At 37.4% G+C, this 15,100-nt stretch overlaps 1 non-coding gene across 1 annotated transcript; it reads right to left on the bottom strand.

The window, feature by feature from the left end:
• Positions 1-4,763: 4,763 nt before the first annotated feature.
• Positions 4,764-4,867, bottom strand: LOC122308620. Its single transcript, XR_006242139.1, has one exon. It is a non-coding gene; the product is annotated as a small nucleolar RNA R71 (small nucleolar RNA).
• Between the last annotated feature and the right edge of the window lie 10,233 nt (positions 4,868-15,100).

Raw genomic sequence — 15,100 nt, 5'->3', positions numbered from 1 at the left:
ACTTATTATCACAACGCACATCACACGGTGCATCGCCATACAACACAGAGTGCACTCCACGTGCACTCTCTTCATTCTACGCCACACATAAATAACTAAAGATAGAGGGTTATACTATCGACAGGATAACTCGTGTGTCGCTCGTTGCTCATCACGATCAAGCTTCAAAGGAGCGTACATGGCAGTAACACCGTGTACGGTGGCTGTCTACCACGTAAAGTGGCGGTTTGGGCTATTGAATTCATGATTGTCTCGTGGTGGTCAAAGGTGGCAGAGTACAGCAGCATCATGCCGTGAACAGTGAATCCGAAATGCTAGGAGTTTGCTTGAGGTGGATGAAGGCCATAGAACTTCATGGAAAGCTAGGGAAAGGTAGAGGAAGATGTGGTGGAGCTGTGGTGGCGAGGTGGTGGCGATACGGTGGCTCACGGTTGTGGATTGGGCATTAGAAGTGGATTTCATGCCTTGGAGTGTGAGGGAGAGTGAGAGTTGTGTATAGTTTCGTTGGCCATGAAATTTGTTGAAGAAGGTCATGGTGATGAGAGAAACAAGGTGGTGGTGGTAAAACACCATAAGTAGCGGTGAATGGTGGCGTACGGTGGTGCAACTGACTCTATAGCTATGGAGACCCATCAGAGAAAGAAAGAGAGTTAGAGGAAAAGAAAGACATGGAGAGGAAGCCCACGACGTGGTGAATCTATTGGTGGTGCTTGGTTGTCGTTTTGGCCGTGTATGGTGGCTCTAGGTGGAGGAAAAGGCTTGAAGACCCATTTGCTTGGAGGAAGAAAGAGGGAGAAGAGGTGGCCGGTGTAGCTCACCACCAGTGTAGTAGTGCTCGCCAGTGAGGAAGGATCATGCCAGTGTGGGAGGTGGGGCACGGCGACTTGGAGCTTGAACCGTGAAGGTGAAATGCATGTACAGTGATGAAGAGGAAGCACTACTGGATGTGCATGGGAGAGAGAGAAGAGAGAGAAAGAAGAAAGGAAAAAGAGAAAAAGTGAGGAGGAAAAGAGAGGGGTTTGGATATTTAATCTAAATTCTTCGCTTCGGGATCCTCAAAACGATCTAACAATGAGTTTAAATACTGATTTGAAAATATGTAAGTGTTTAATTAAAATAACACACTTAAATAAAACACTGAGAGGAATTAAGATATAATATTATTTTATAAACTAAAGTTTATAAAATAATATTTCTTCATCATTATTTAAAATGATAAAGTATCGTTAATTACTCAAAGAGAATAAAATCATTTAAATTAAATAAGAGTTTTCAACGTAAAGTTAAACCTCTTAATATTTTAAAACCACTAAAATATTTAATATAAGTAATTATCCACAATTATAATATTTTCAGAGCTCATTAAAATATTATAATTGTGCTACATTAAAAACAAGCTTATCTAATAATACTGATATTTAAAATATCCGTAAGCATTAAAATATTTATCTTACTTTGAAATCCGTAGGATAACTTTTGGAACACGCCATCGAGGTACAGCACTTAGGATAAGGCTCAGTACATAGATCGAAGCACAGCACGTAGGTCGAGGCTCAACACGTTGACTTAATCTCGACACGTAGACTGAAACTTGACACGTAGATCAAAGCTCCTCCCAAAGTACTCACCACCAGAACTCCATTTAAGCTCCTCGCTAATGGTTCTCACTATTACGAGTTGCTTGATGAAGCGCTAAAATTGTATGATTAAGTTACTTAAGCGAACAAATTATTTAATAAAAAATGATTTAAGTACTTAATTATGCAATAGATCACATTACTTGAGTCAATTGATACATTCTAGTATTTTGGTGCTTAAAAAGATTTATAATGCAATTGATTCACATGAAACAAGACAAGCACCTCACATGCATGCAACACAAACTCACACAAGCTAAAAGCAAACAACTCACTCGGACATCACATGCACACAGCTGGACCCACAACAGCATTCATGCAAAACACATGCACATGCAGAACAAGAAGAATCATTTGGATGTGCACACATGCAGAACACATGCAGAATAGAAAGCAGAAGAAGAATCTGCAGCACATCACATGGACAGCAACTCACACTTGCAGCAGCACATGTACAGCAGCAGAAAAATCCTTCAAAGCAGCAGACAATCACGCTGGAAAAAATCACATGTACAGCAGCCTTCAGTCAAACATGCAACGCACATTGACAGCACTCATACAACATCACAGATGCAGAAAATTCAACCATGCAGCAGACCAAACATTCAGACTAGCACCAGCAGAACATGGACAGCACTTGCAGAAAAATCTTCAACACATGCAGATCATTCGGATAGCCAACAGCAGACCATTCAGAAAAAAAACAGATGCACATGCAGAACAGAAAAATCACATGATCAGCAGAAGATCCTTCGGTCAAACATGCAACACACATGCAGAAAAGTTACAACAAACAGCAATCAATATGCAGAAAACATGGACCGAAAGCAGCAGGAGGAGTAGTCTTCGGTTGGCAGCTGTTTTTCTTGACTTTTGTCTTTCATTTTTCTGCTTGCTTTCGGTTTGGCAGCAAGAGCTGGAGAGTTTGAGTTTTTCTTCTTTCTTTTTGATTCGGCTAGCAGCAGATTTTCAAGGTTTTCTTTTGGTTTTACATTCGGGCAACAGAGTAATGTAGAGGTTGGTGTGTGAAGAAAGTGAGGTGCCGTGATTAAAGGGGAGTGAAGAGTGGAAATTCGGTGGTGATTGATGGAATAAATTATTGTGATTGGAGGAGTGGTCAACTAGCAGCAGCTATATATATATATGATGCTGGACGTGCTGAGAAATAGGGGGAATCGGTTGAAGGGAGAGAGAAGAGATAGGAAAGGGTGAAAGGGATAGGTGGAGAGTTGAGAGAATTGGAGATAGGTGCAGAATTTTCAACCAAGTGAGATAGGAATTGGCTGAGTTTGAATCTGTCGGTCCTAAGCAAACAAAAAGAGTGGAAAGTCATGAGAGAATAGAAGAGAGCAAGTCGGTTTCTTAGTCTTTATTGGTTGGAATAAATTCATGTGTTGGAATTAAATAGAGTGGGGACTTGTGAGTGGAGAAAGGAACATGATTGATGCTTGAGTTTAACGTGGAGTTGAAGTGGTTGGAGTTTTATTTATTTGTTTTTTTTTTTGCTTCTTCATGTTTTTCGCTTGGCATATGGTGGGGCTGAAACTTCTTCTTGATGAATATCTTTTAATTTCAATTTCTGTTTTATTGTGAGCTTTATTCCTCTGTATCAATTGGATTTCAGATTTTGTTGTTTCTAAGTTATTGCTTAGTATTTCTTGTGTTAGTTATTTAATGGAGAATGCTTATGTGATTTCTATAGTGTTTGTAATGAATATGTTTGGCTAAATTTTCATACTAAGGTTAGAAGTGAAGTTTAATGATTTAAATATTGTTTTCGAATCCACGTAAAATCTATTTTGCGAGGTTGATTGATTGAAATATTTTATTTGGATAATTTGATTATTTATATACTCGTCTTGATTCATTGTGATTTCCGAATACAGTGAATGCTTGAGGAATCCCTGTGGTATTCAAATAGATTTGTAAATGTTTTAATCATCAATCGTTCACGCTCAATCATAAGCGTCTGTTTTTCTCGATCTTAAATGCTAAATCTACCAATTAAATGGAATCATTATTCTAGTTTAATTGAGGTAAATTGATCAGAAACAATATCATAAATTATTAGACGGATCCTCGAAACCTTAGTCTTTTTCCATTCATTTTATCATTTTAATTTGATTCATTTTATCAATCTTCATTTGATTGCACGTTTCTTTTAGTAATTTCGTTTCATTGTCTGAATTTATTTTCTTTATCACAAAATTCAATCCTTGTGGATTCGATCCTGTAAGATACTACAACACCTATATACTTGCAGGTAAAACTGCACGAGATTCTTGATTCATTAATTTGAGTCAGAGTTTAGTCGCAACAAGTTTTTGGCGCCGTTGCCGGGGATTGCAACGAGTGATAATTGTTTTTTTTTTTTTTTAAAAATATATATATATTTAGTAATCTTTTGCTAATTGTTTTTCATATCCTTTTTGCAGGTACGATTTGTTTTCTAGAAAAGAGAGCATGTAACATTGCTTCCATCTTCATACCATTTGGTAATCTCATTCAAAAAAAAAAAAAATTACTTTCTTGCTTGTTTTGCATTTTGTTTATTTTGTTTATTTTTAATATTTGAATGTGCTTGATCCTCTATGATGAATGATCTCGTGGCAACGTGATCAAACGGGTAGATTGAGAATAGAGGAAATTATTTTAAAAGAATTGATTAATACTTTGTCAGGTGATTCTGAAAATTCTCATACCATGGCTGACAATCGTAGTGTTCATGACGAACTAGAAAATGAAGAGGCACAAAATAATCCGCAAATGAGAACTTTGCGTGAATATTTGCAGCCTACAAGGACAAGTACTCCATCTTGTATGATTTTTCCTACGAATATGGGAAATTTTGATTTAAAACCGGGAGTAATCCAATTACTTCCCAAGTTTCATGGCTTGGATTCAGAAAGTCCTTATTTGCATCTAAAAGAATTTGAAGAAGTTTGTGCAACTTTACAAAACCAAACTATCAATGATGATGTTGTTAGATTAAAGTTGTTTCCATTCTCTTTGAAAGAAAAAGCTAAGAATTGGTTGAACTCCTTGAGACCAAGATCTATTGGCACATGGCAAGAAATGCAAAGGGAATTTCTAAAAAAGTTTTTTCCTACTCATAGGACCAACACTCTTCGCAGAAATATTATGAATTTTTCTCAAAAGGAAAATGAAACATTTTTTCAGTGTTGGGAACGTTTTAAAGAATTGTTGCTAACTTGCCCACATCATGGCTATGAAACTTGGCACACCATCAGTTTCTTCTATGAAGGTTTAACATCTCAAATGCGTCAGTTTGTAGAAATGATGTGTAATGGTGATTTTCTAAATAAAGATCCTGATGACGCTTGGGACTATTTTGACCAGTTAGCTGAAAATGCCCAATCTTGGGATAACACAGATCGTTCTGATCGGTCAAATAAGCCCAAACTCAGTGCCATGTCTCAAGAAGGTATTTATGTTCTTAAAGGAAATGATGATGTGAATGCTAGGATAGCAAGTCTGACAAGAAAAGTTGAAGCCATGGAACTTAGGAAGGTAAATCCGGTTAAGGCCAGTGAAAAAGAAGAAGAAAATTGTGGCATTTGTGAGATTAGTGGACACCTAACTCAGGATTGTCCAACAATCCCTACTTGTAAAGAGGTGCTGCACGAACAAGCAAATGTCATGAATTCTTATCGGAGACCATTTTCTTCCCCATATTCGGAAACATATAATCCTGGATGGAGAAATCATCCCAATTTTAGTTGGAGGAATGAGTCAAATATAAATCAAAATCCTCAAGGGCCATCTTCTTCTACTCCTTATGTGCCTCCACATAAGAAAACTCTTGAGGAGACATTACAGACTTTTATGCAGGGGCAAGCCAATATCAACACTCAGACAATGCAGGCCATTACTGAGATGAGAAGTTCTATCAGCGACTTGACCTTTGCATTACATGCTCAGGAAAATGGTAAGTTTCCTGCTCAACCTCAGCCAAATCCAAAAGGTAAATTTGAGGTAAGAAATTCAAATCCCTCTGATTCAAAATTTGAACATGCCAAGTCCATCACCACTCTACGCAGTGGAAAAATAATTAATAAGAGTATTTCAACAACGAAAGTTGATGAGACCAACAACTCTTTAAATTCCAAGAGTGATGGTGAACTTGAGAAGGTTGAATTAGATGTGCCTGTGAAAGCCCCAATACCTGCACCATTTCCCCAAAGGTTGCAACATTCTCACAAGTTGGTTCAAAATGCGGATATTCTTGAAATTTTTAAACAAGTAAAAATCAACATTCCTTTGTTAGATGCAATCAAACAGATTCCTTCGTATGCTAAATTTTTGAAAGATTTGTGTACAGTAAAGCGTACGATGAAGGTGCAGAAGAAGGCTTTTCTCACTGAGCAGGTAAGCGCCATCCTCCAGAACAATTCTCCACCAAAGTACAAAGACCCGGGTTGTCCAACAATTTCCTACGTGATTGGAAATTTTAAAATTGAAAAAGCTTTACTTGACCTTGGAGCTAGTGTTAACCTCCCACCCTACTCGGTATATGAGCAGTTGGGTCTTGGTGAGCTTAAACCCACCAAGGTAACACTCCAACTTGCTGACCGTTCAATTAAAATACCGAGAGGGATAGTTGAGGATGTGCTAGTTCAAGTAGGAAAATTTTATTTTCCAGTGGATTTCATTGTTTTGGACACGGAACCTGTCTTTGATGTTTGCACTCAAATTCCTATAATTTTGGGAAGGCCATTTCTTGCGACCTCAAATGCTTTAATAAATTGTAGGAGTGGTGTGATGGTAATTTTTTTTGGCAACATGACTTTGGAGTTGAATATTTTCAATATTTGCAAACAACCTGGTGATGATGATGATGTGCAGGAAGTGAATCTGATCCAAACTCTTGTTCAAAATAAATTTGATTTGTCAAGTTTTTCTGACCCTCTTGAGGCTTGTTTGGTTCATGGTATGAACTTTGATGATGATTCTGTGCTTGCATCTATGAATTTTTTGCTAGAATCTACTCCTATAATGGACACTGATAAATGGAGAACACGTTTTGAGGAATTACCACCTCATGATGTCGTGTCTCTCCCCTCAAGTGTGCAAACACCAAAACTCGACTTGAAACCTTTACCTGCTGATCTCAAATATGCATTTTTAGGCCAAGCAGAGACATTACCAGTGGTCATTTCATCAAGACTGGATGAAATTCAGGAGAAAAAATTAATTGGTGTTCTCATTGAACACAAAGAGGCAATAGGATGGACCATAGCTGATATCAAAGGTATCAGTCCTTTGATTTGTACCCACAGGATTTATCTAGAGGACAATTCTAAACCCTCTAGAGAAATGCAGCGTAGACTGAACCCCAACATGAAAGAAGTTGTCAAAGCAGAGGTGTTAAAACTTCTGGATGTAGGGATCATTTACCCTATTTCTGACAGCAAATGGGTTAGTTCCACGCAGGTGGTACCCAAGAAATCTGGTGTGACTGTAGTTAAGAATGCTAACAATGAATTGATCCCAACTAGAGTTACTACTGGTTGGCGTATGTGCATTGACTACAGAAAACTGAATTCTGTCACCAGAAAGGATCATTTTCCCCTACCATTCATGGATCAAATCATTGAACGTGTAGCGGGCCATAAGTTCTATTGCTTCCTAGATGGTTATTCTGGGTATAACCAAATTGAGATTGCTCCTGAAGATCAAGAAAAGACCACTTTTACATGTCCATTTGGTACCTTTGCATATCGAAGGATGCCATTCGGACTTTGTAATGCTCCTGCTACATTTCAACGATGCATGATGAGCATATTCAGTGACATGGTAGAGCGTTTCGTTGACATATTCATGGATGATTTTTCTATTTTTGGTGATTCATTTGATGAATGTTTGACTCATTTGGAAAAAGTGCTGATTAGATGCAAAGAAAAGAATTTGATTTTAAACTGGGAGAAGTGTCATTTTATGGTCACTCAAGGGATTGTTCTTGGTCACATTGTTTCTTCTCAAGGTTTTGAAGTGGACAAGGCCAAAATTGAATTAATTTCTAAATTGCCCATCCCAAAGAACATCAGGGATATCAGATCTTTTCTAGGTCATGCAGGTTTTTACAGGAGGTTCATTAAAGGCTTCAGCATAATTTCTAGACCTTTGTGCAATTTATTGTCAAAGGAAAATTCTTTTGTGTGGACTGATGATTGTGAGTTAGCTTTTACAAAGCTAAAAGGTATGTTGATTTCAGCCCCAATTATGCAATCACCTGATTGGAATTTACCATTTGAGATTATATGTGATGCTAGTGATTATGCTGTTGGAGCTGTGTTGGGCCAACGTAGGGACAAAAAACCTTGTGTTATTTATTATGCAAGTAGAACTTTAAACAGTGCTCAAATGAATTATTCAACAACTGAAAAAGAGCTACTTGCAGTAATTTTTGCACTTGACAAATTTCGCTCTTATTTGATTGGATCTCAAATTGTCATCTTTACTGATCATGCTGCTTTAAAGTACCTTTTAGCGAAAAAAGATGCAAAACCCAGGTTACTTAGATGGATCCTTTTGTTGCAAGAATTTGATTTGATAATCAAAGATAAAAAAAGGAGTTGAGAATGTTGTTGCTGATCATCTGTCTAGACTTGTTCTTTCAGATTCCGTAGAGACAGTTCCTATTAAAGACACATTTCCAGATGAGCAACTCTTTGGTATATCTCAAGTGCCATGGTACACTGACATTGCTAATTTTCTTGCTACAGGTGAAATTCCTCACATTTGGACTCAACAAGATAAGAGGAAATTTTTTGTGGAGGTAAGAAAATTCTTTTGGGATGATCCATATCTGTTTAAATATTGCCCAGATCAGATAATTAGACGATGTGTTCCCAATAACGAATTTCAAAGTGTAATATCTTTTTGTCACTCTGGGGCATGTGGTGGCCACTTTTCTGGAAAGAAAACTGCTTTTAAAATTTTGCAATGTGGCTTCTATTGGCCTACCATTTTCAAAGACACCCATGAATTTTGTAAAACTTGTGAGCGCTGTCAAAAATTGGGAGGGATTACCCGCCGGAATATGATGCCATTAAATCCAATCTTGGTTGTTGAAATATTTGATTGTTGGGGCATTGATTTCATGGGACCCTTCCCAGTTTCTTTTGGCAATCTCTACATTTTGGTAGCTGTGGATTATGTGTCCAAATGGATTGAGGCTATTCCATGCAATAACAATGACCACAAAGTGGTACTGAAATTTCTGAAAAAAAATATTTTATCAAGGTTTGGAACACCTCGAGCCATTATCAGTGATGGGGGCAAACATTTTTGTAATAAGCCTTTCGAGGCCTTAATGCGAAAATATGGTATTATCCATAAGGTTGCTACCCCTTATCATCCACAGACAAGTGGCCAAGTTGAGGTATCTAATCGGGAGATCAAAAAATTTTTGGAAAAGACGGTTAACCCAAGCCGCAAAGATTGGTCTTTACGACTAACTGACGCACTTTGGGCATACCGTACTGCTTTTAAAACCCCGATTGGCATGTCCCCATATCGACTCATTTTTGGAAAGGCATGTCACTTACCTGTGGAATTGGAACACAAAGCTTATTGGGCAATCAAGAAATTTAATTTTGATTTGGATAAAGCTTGCTCTCTTCGTAAGTTTCAGCTTAATGAGTTAGAGGAAATCAGGAATGAAGCTTACGAAAATTCTCGTATTGCCAAGGAGAGAATGAAAATTTTTCATGACAAAAATATTTTTCGAAAATCTTTTGAGCCTTCACAAAAAGTTTTGTTGTATAATTCAAGGCTCCATTTGTTTCCTGGCAAACTTCGATCCCGATGGATTGGTCCCTTTATTGTAAAAACTGTTTATCCTTTTGGGGCCATTGAGATAGAAAATCCAGAGAATGGTAATGTTTTTAAGGTTAATGGACAAAGGTTGAAACCATTTTTGGATGATTTTACTCCAGAGGTTGAGTCCACTACTCTGGAGGATCCTGCGTATCAGAATTAATTTCTGATTCCTCATTGTATATATACCGTATGTGTTTGTTTTGTTTTTCCTTCTTTTGTTTTCTTTTGTGTTTTTAACTTTGACAGAAATCTACTCCTTGTGTGCACTTGAGTATCTCAGGTGAATTCTTTCCTCTCTGTTTAATCATTTTCGTCTCAATATATGTTCTACAGTGTTTATCTTGCTTCAATTCATGCCTGCATAGCATACATCATCGAATATTCAATTGCTGAACATTGAGGACAATGTCACATTTAGTTGGGGGGAGGGTTTTCTGTTAAAAATGTGTTAAAATTCTGTTAAAAATGTGTTAAAAAAATAAAAAAAAATAAAATAAATAAAAAAAATAAAAAAAAGAAAATGATTTGTTGAGATCATGGAACATGTGGAATGTAGTGCAAATATGAATATATGTCAAAAGAGGGACTTATCCATTTTATTTAGTTGTTAAACCAAGGGAAAAATGTTAAAAGTTTTGCTAAAACACACACAACACATACCCGGAAGGCCTAGAAAGACTACATTGAGTCATTGTTGGTTGATTTACACTTCAATTATTTGAGACTCTAATGAACCATATCCTAATGGCTTAGGAAGAGATCTGAAATGAATTAAATGAGAAAAGGGACAAGCTAGGGATCCAAAAAAATAAAAAATAAAAAAATAAAAAAATAAAAAATCCTTTAGGTAGACTAGTGGTAAGGGCTGACTTGTGAAAGTGTTGATAGGCGCACATTCATAGGTCCGATTCCCCCACTAGGAAATCTAAAAACAAAAAAAAAAAACAAACAAAAATTACGTTTGTGTAGTGGAAAAGGCTGCCTATTACCGGGGTCCTTACAAAAAAAAAAGTAGGCGCCTTTCAAAGTGTAATAGCGTGAAACCGGCACTACAATGGTTTTGAATTAGAGTAAGACCATGTGGTTTTCTCAGATTGGTTGTTGTGATTGAAACTGTTAATGTCTCTTGGTAGTCGATCTTGGAATTCTAACGCCATTTCCATGCACTTGAAAGAAAGCAAGCTTTGTTACATATAATTCCCTTGGTTGATTAACTAAATTGTGTATAAATCTCTCAGTTGATACAAAATTCAGATTAATCTATCTCCAATGCTCTTAAACTCAACAGGTCTATTTCATAGCATGTGATTTTTGGATTTTCTGAAATTGTAGTTGGTAATCTCACCTTTGCATGAATTCATTCGCTTTGTTTGCTAGAGTCTAGCAATAAGCTAGTTGGGGGGTGTGATGAAGCGCTAAAATTGCATGATTAAGTTACTTAAGCGAACAAATTATTTAATAAAAAATGATTTAAGTACTTAATTATGCAATAGATCACATTACTTGAGTCAATTGATACATTCTAGTATTTTGGTGCTTAAAAAGATTTATAATGCAATTGATTCACATGAAACAAGACAAGCACCTCACATGCATGCAACACAAACTCACACATGCTAAAAGCAAACAAACTCACTCGGACATCACATGCACACAGCTGGACCCACAACAGCATTCATGCAAAACACATGCACATGCAGAACAAGAAGAATCATTCGGATGTGCATACATGCAGAACACATGCAGAACAGAAAGCAGAAGAAGAATCTGCAGCACATCACATGGACAGCAACTCACACTTGCAGCAGCACATGTACAGCAGCAGAAAAATCCTTCAAAGCAGCATACAATCACGCTGGAAAAAATCACATGTACAGCAGCCTTCGGTCAAACATGCAACACACATTGACAGCACTCATACAACATCACAGATGCAGAAAATTCAACCATGCAGCAGAAAAACAGATGCAGAAAATTCAACCATGCAGCAGAAAAACACATGCAGAACAGAAAGCAGAAAATTCAACCATGCAGCAGACCAAACATTCAGACTAGCACCAGCAGAACATGGACAGCACTTGCAGAAAAATCTTCAACACATGCAGATCATTCGAACAGCCAACAGCAGACCATTCAGAAAAAAAACAAATGCACATGCAGAACAGAAAAATCACATGATCAGCAGAAGATCCTTCGGTCAAACATGCAACACACATGCAGAAAAGTTACAACAAACCGCAATCAATATGCAGAAAACATGGACCGAAAGCAGCAGGAGGAGTAGTCTTCGGTTGGCAGCTGTTTTTCTTGACTTTTGTCTTTCATTTTTCTGCTTGCTTTCGGTTTGGCAGCAAGAGCTGGAGAGTTTGAGTTTTTCTTCTTTCTTTTTGATTCGGCTAGCAGCAGATTTTCAAGGTTTTCTTTTGGTTTTACATTCGGGCAACAGATTAATGTAGAGGTTGGTGTGTGAAGAAAGTGAGGTGCCGTGATTAAAGGGCAGTGAAGAGTGAAAATTCGGTGGTGATTGATGGAATAAATTATTGTGATTGGAGGAGTGGTCGACTAGCAGCAGCTATATATATATATGATGCTGGACGTGCTGAGAAATGGGGGGAATCGGTTGAAGGGAGAGAGAAGAGATAGGAAAGGGTGAAAGGGATAGGTGGAGAGTTGAGAGAATTGGAGATAGGTGCAGAATTTTCAACCAAGTGAGATAGGAATTGGCTGAGTTTGAATCTGTCGGTCCTAAGCAAACAAAAAGAGTGGAAAGTCATGAGAGAATAGAAGAGAGCAAGTCGGTTTCTTAGTCTTTATTGGTTGGAATAAATTCATGTGTTGGAATTAAATAGAGTGGGGACTTGTGAGTGGAGAAAGGAACATGATTGATGCTTGAGTTTAACGTGGAGTTGAAGTGGTTGGAGTTTTATTTATTTGTTTTTTTTTTTTGCTTCTTCATGTTTTTCGCTTGGCATATGGTGGGGCTGAAACTTCTTCTTGATGAATATCTTTTAATTTCAATTTCTGTTTTATTGTGAGCTTTATTCCTCTGTATCAATTGGATTTCAGATTTTGTTGTTTCTAAGTTATTGCTTAGTATTTCTTGTGTTAGTTATTTAATGGAGAATGCTTATGTGATTTCTATAGTGTTTGTAATGAATATGTTTGGCTAAATTTTCATACTAAGGTTAGAAGTGAAGTTTAATGATTTAAATATTGTTTTCGAATCCACGTAAAATCTATTTTGCAAGCTTGATTGATTGAAAGATTTTATTTGGATAATTTGATTATCTATATACTCGTCTTGATTCATTGTGATTTCCGAATATAGTGAATGCTTGAGGAATCCCTGTAGTATTCAAATAGATTTGTAAATGTTTTAATCATCAATCGTTCACGCTCAATCATAAGCGTCTGTTTTTCTCGATCTTAAATGCTAAATCTACCAATTAAACGGAATCATTATTCTAGTTTAATTGAGGTAAATTGATCGGAAACAATATCATAAATTATTAGACGGATCCTTGAAACCTTAGTCTTTTTCCATTCATTTTATCATTTTAATTTGATTTATTTTATCAATCTTCATTTGATTGCACGTTTCTTTTAGTAATTTCGTTTCATTGTCTGAATTTATTTTCTTTATCACAAAAGTCAATCCCTGTGGATTCGATCCTGTAAGATACTACAACACCTGTATACTTGCAGGTAAAACTGCACGAGATTCTTGATTCATTAATTTGAGTCAGAGTTTAGTCGCAACATTGCTGCTAGTCATATGTTTCCTCACCATAGTGAGTTTCCTCGCCAATAGTACTCACCACCATAATTCCATTGTAGCTCCTCGCCAACAGTTCTCACCACAACGAGTTGCTGCCCATTACGTGGTTCCTTGCCACAATGGGTTCGCTCACCACAGTGACTTCAGTCCATGCATGGTTCAATCGTCACACTTGAGTTCCACTAGTTTCTCACCCCAATTGCTCACCCAAAGGGTGCTACTTGCTAGTGCTGACCACATGAAGTGTTGCCCACCAATTACTCAATGCACAGAGTGTTCCTCGTTAGTTGCTCTCCCACAAGGTGCGACTCGCCAGTTGCTCACCTACAAAGTGCTACTCGCCAGTTGCTCACCACACAAAGTATTCCTCTCCAGTTGCTCACCACATAGAGTGCCCCTTGCCATACATAGTATTTTCTAAGCCATACACATGAATTTTTCTAGGCGATATAGTCAGACACAATTAAATTAAAAAAATAAAAACAAGAAGAAGAAGAAGAAAGAGTTGAGCTAGCCTAGCCTTCAAGAGATTAGTGAACGGACAAAAATCATCCAACGACAAAATAATTTTCAAGAGCACTCAAGGGTGAACAATTTCCCTGTGCAAAGATTATTCAGCAGCAAACGATCTTAATTAGAGAGGAGTTGAAAGTAGCAACTAAATTACTTTGGTTTGTTTCTTTCAAACTTGCTATTGTATTTTCACGAACAAATTTAGTTTCAGATATTTTCTCAACAAAATTGCTCGAGGCGCCACAAGAATCCCAATGGCTACAAGGTCTGGGAATATACTTCATTGAAAATCACCTGCACGATGTGGAACACCGGCTACCTCTCAAGCATTGCTCACCATCTTAATTGGTTGTCATCAGAATAGACTGTTCAGTATCATGGGCATCCTGTGTGCTCATCGTTGCCAAAGCATGGTTGCCAACGAACATCACCCATGTTTCACGAGCCTTCACCACACTCAAGCGGGATGGCCCAAGTCTACAAATCTCAAACTTGTGATTTAGATTATTTAATATAACATGTTTATTTTTATTGGTACGAGTGAGCTCTAGCTCCTGCCACAGAGTGCGGTCGTGCTTTGTCTCCCACCACAAAGAGTTATGCAGTTGACGCATCCTCTCGCTACACTCGTATTGCTAGGGTTACACAGTCGAGACACTCTCTCACTACACCTATCGCCAGGGTTAAGGGGTCGAGACACTCTCCTGCTACACCCATTGTCAGAGTTACGTGATTGACGTACTCTTCCATTACACTCGCATCGCCAGGGTTACATGGTCGAGACATTCTCCCGCTACACCCATTGCTAGGGTTACATGATCAAGGCACTCTCCTGCTACACCTGTCGCTAGAATTACATGATCAATGCACTCTCCTGCTATACTTGCATTGCTAGGATTATGCGGTCAAGGCACTCTCCTACTACATCCCTTGCCAAGATTGCATGGTCGAGGCACTCTCCTAGTACACTCGCATCACCAGGGTTACACCATGGTTAAAAAATAGTCTAAATATAAAATCAATCCTTGTGTTTTCATACGTTTGACAAAGCTACTTAATTTTCTAATTTTAACAATTCAGTCTTAAGTTTGAGATTTTTGTCATAGAATTATTCAGTACTTCAAATAGAAATATTATTTTTTTATATTAACGCCATCCATCCATGATCTCTTATTAGATTCACTAACAACATAATTGACATGTGGTGCAAAAGCCAATCAAAATCCAATATGTGGTTAAAAAAAGAAAAGAAAAGCACTTCAACTAATAACAAAATATTAATACAAATTTAAAATCCAAAATGTATTAACAATTTAAGGTGTCTCTA

The sequence above is a fragment of the Carya illinoinensis genome, chromosome 4 (assembly GCF_018687715.1).
Source record: "Carya illinoinensis cultivar Pawnee chromosome 4, C.illinoinensisPawnee_v1, whole genome shotgun sequence".
Taxonomy (NCBI): Eukaryota; Viridiplantae; Streptophyta; class Magnoliopsida; order Fagales; family Juglandaceae; genus Carya; species Carya illinoinensis.
The sequence above is the reverse complement of the archived record's forward strand: the minus strand, read 5'-3'. Positions and strand labels throughout refer to the sequence as shown.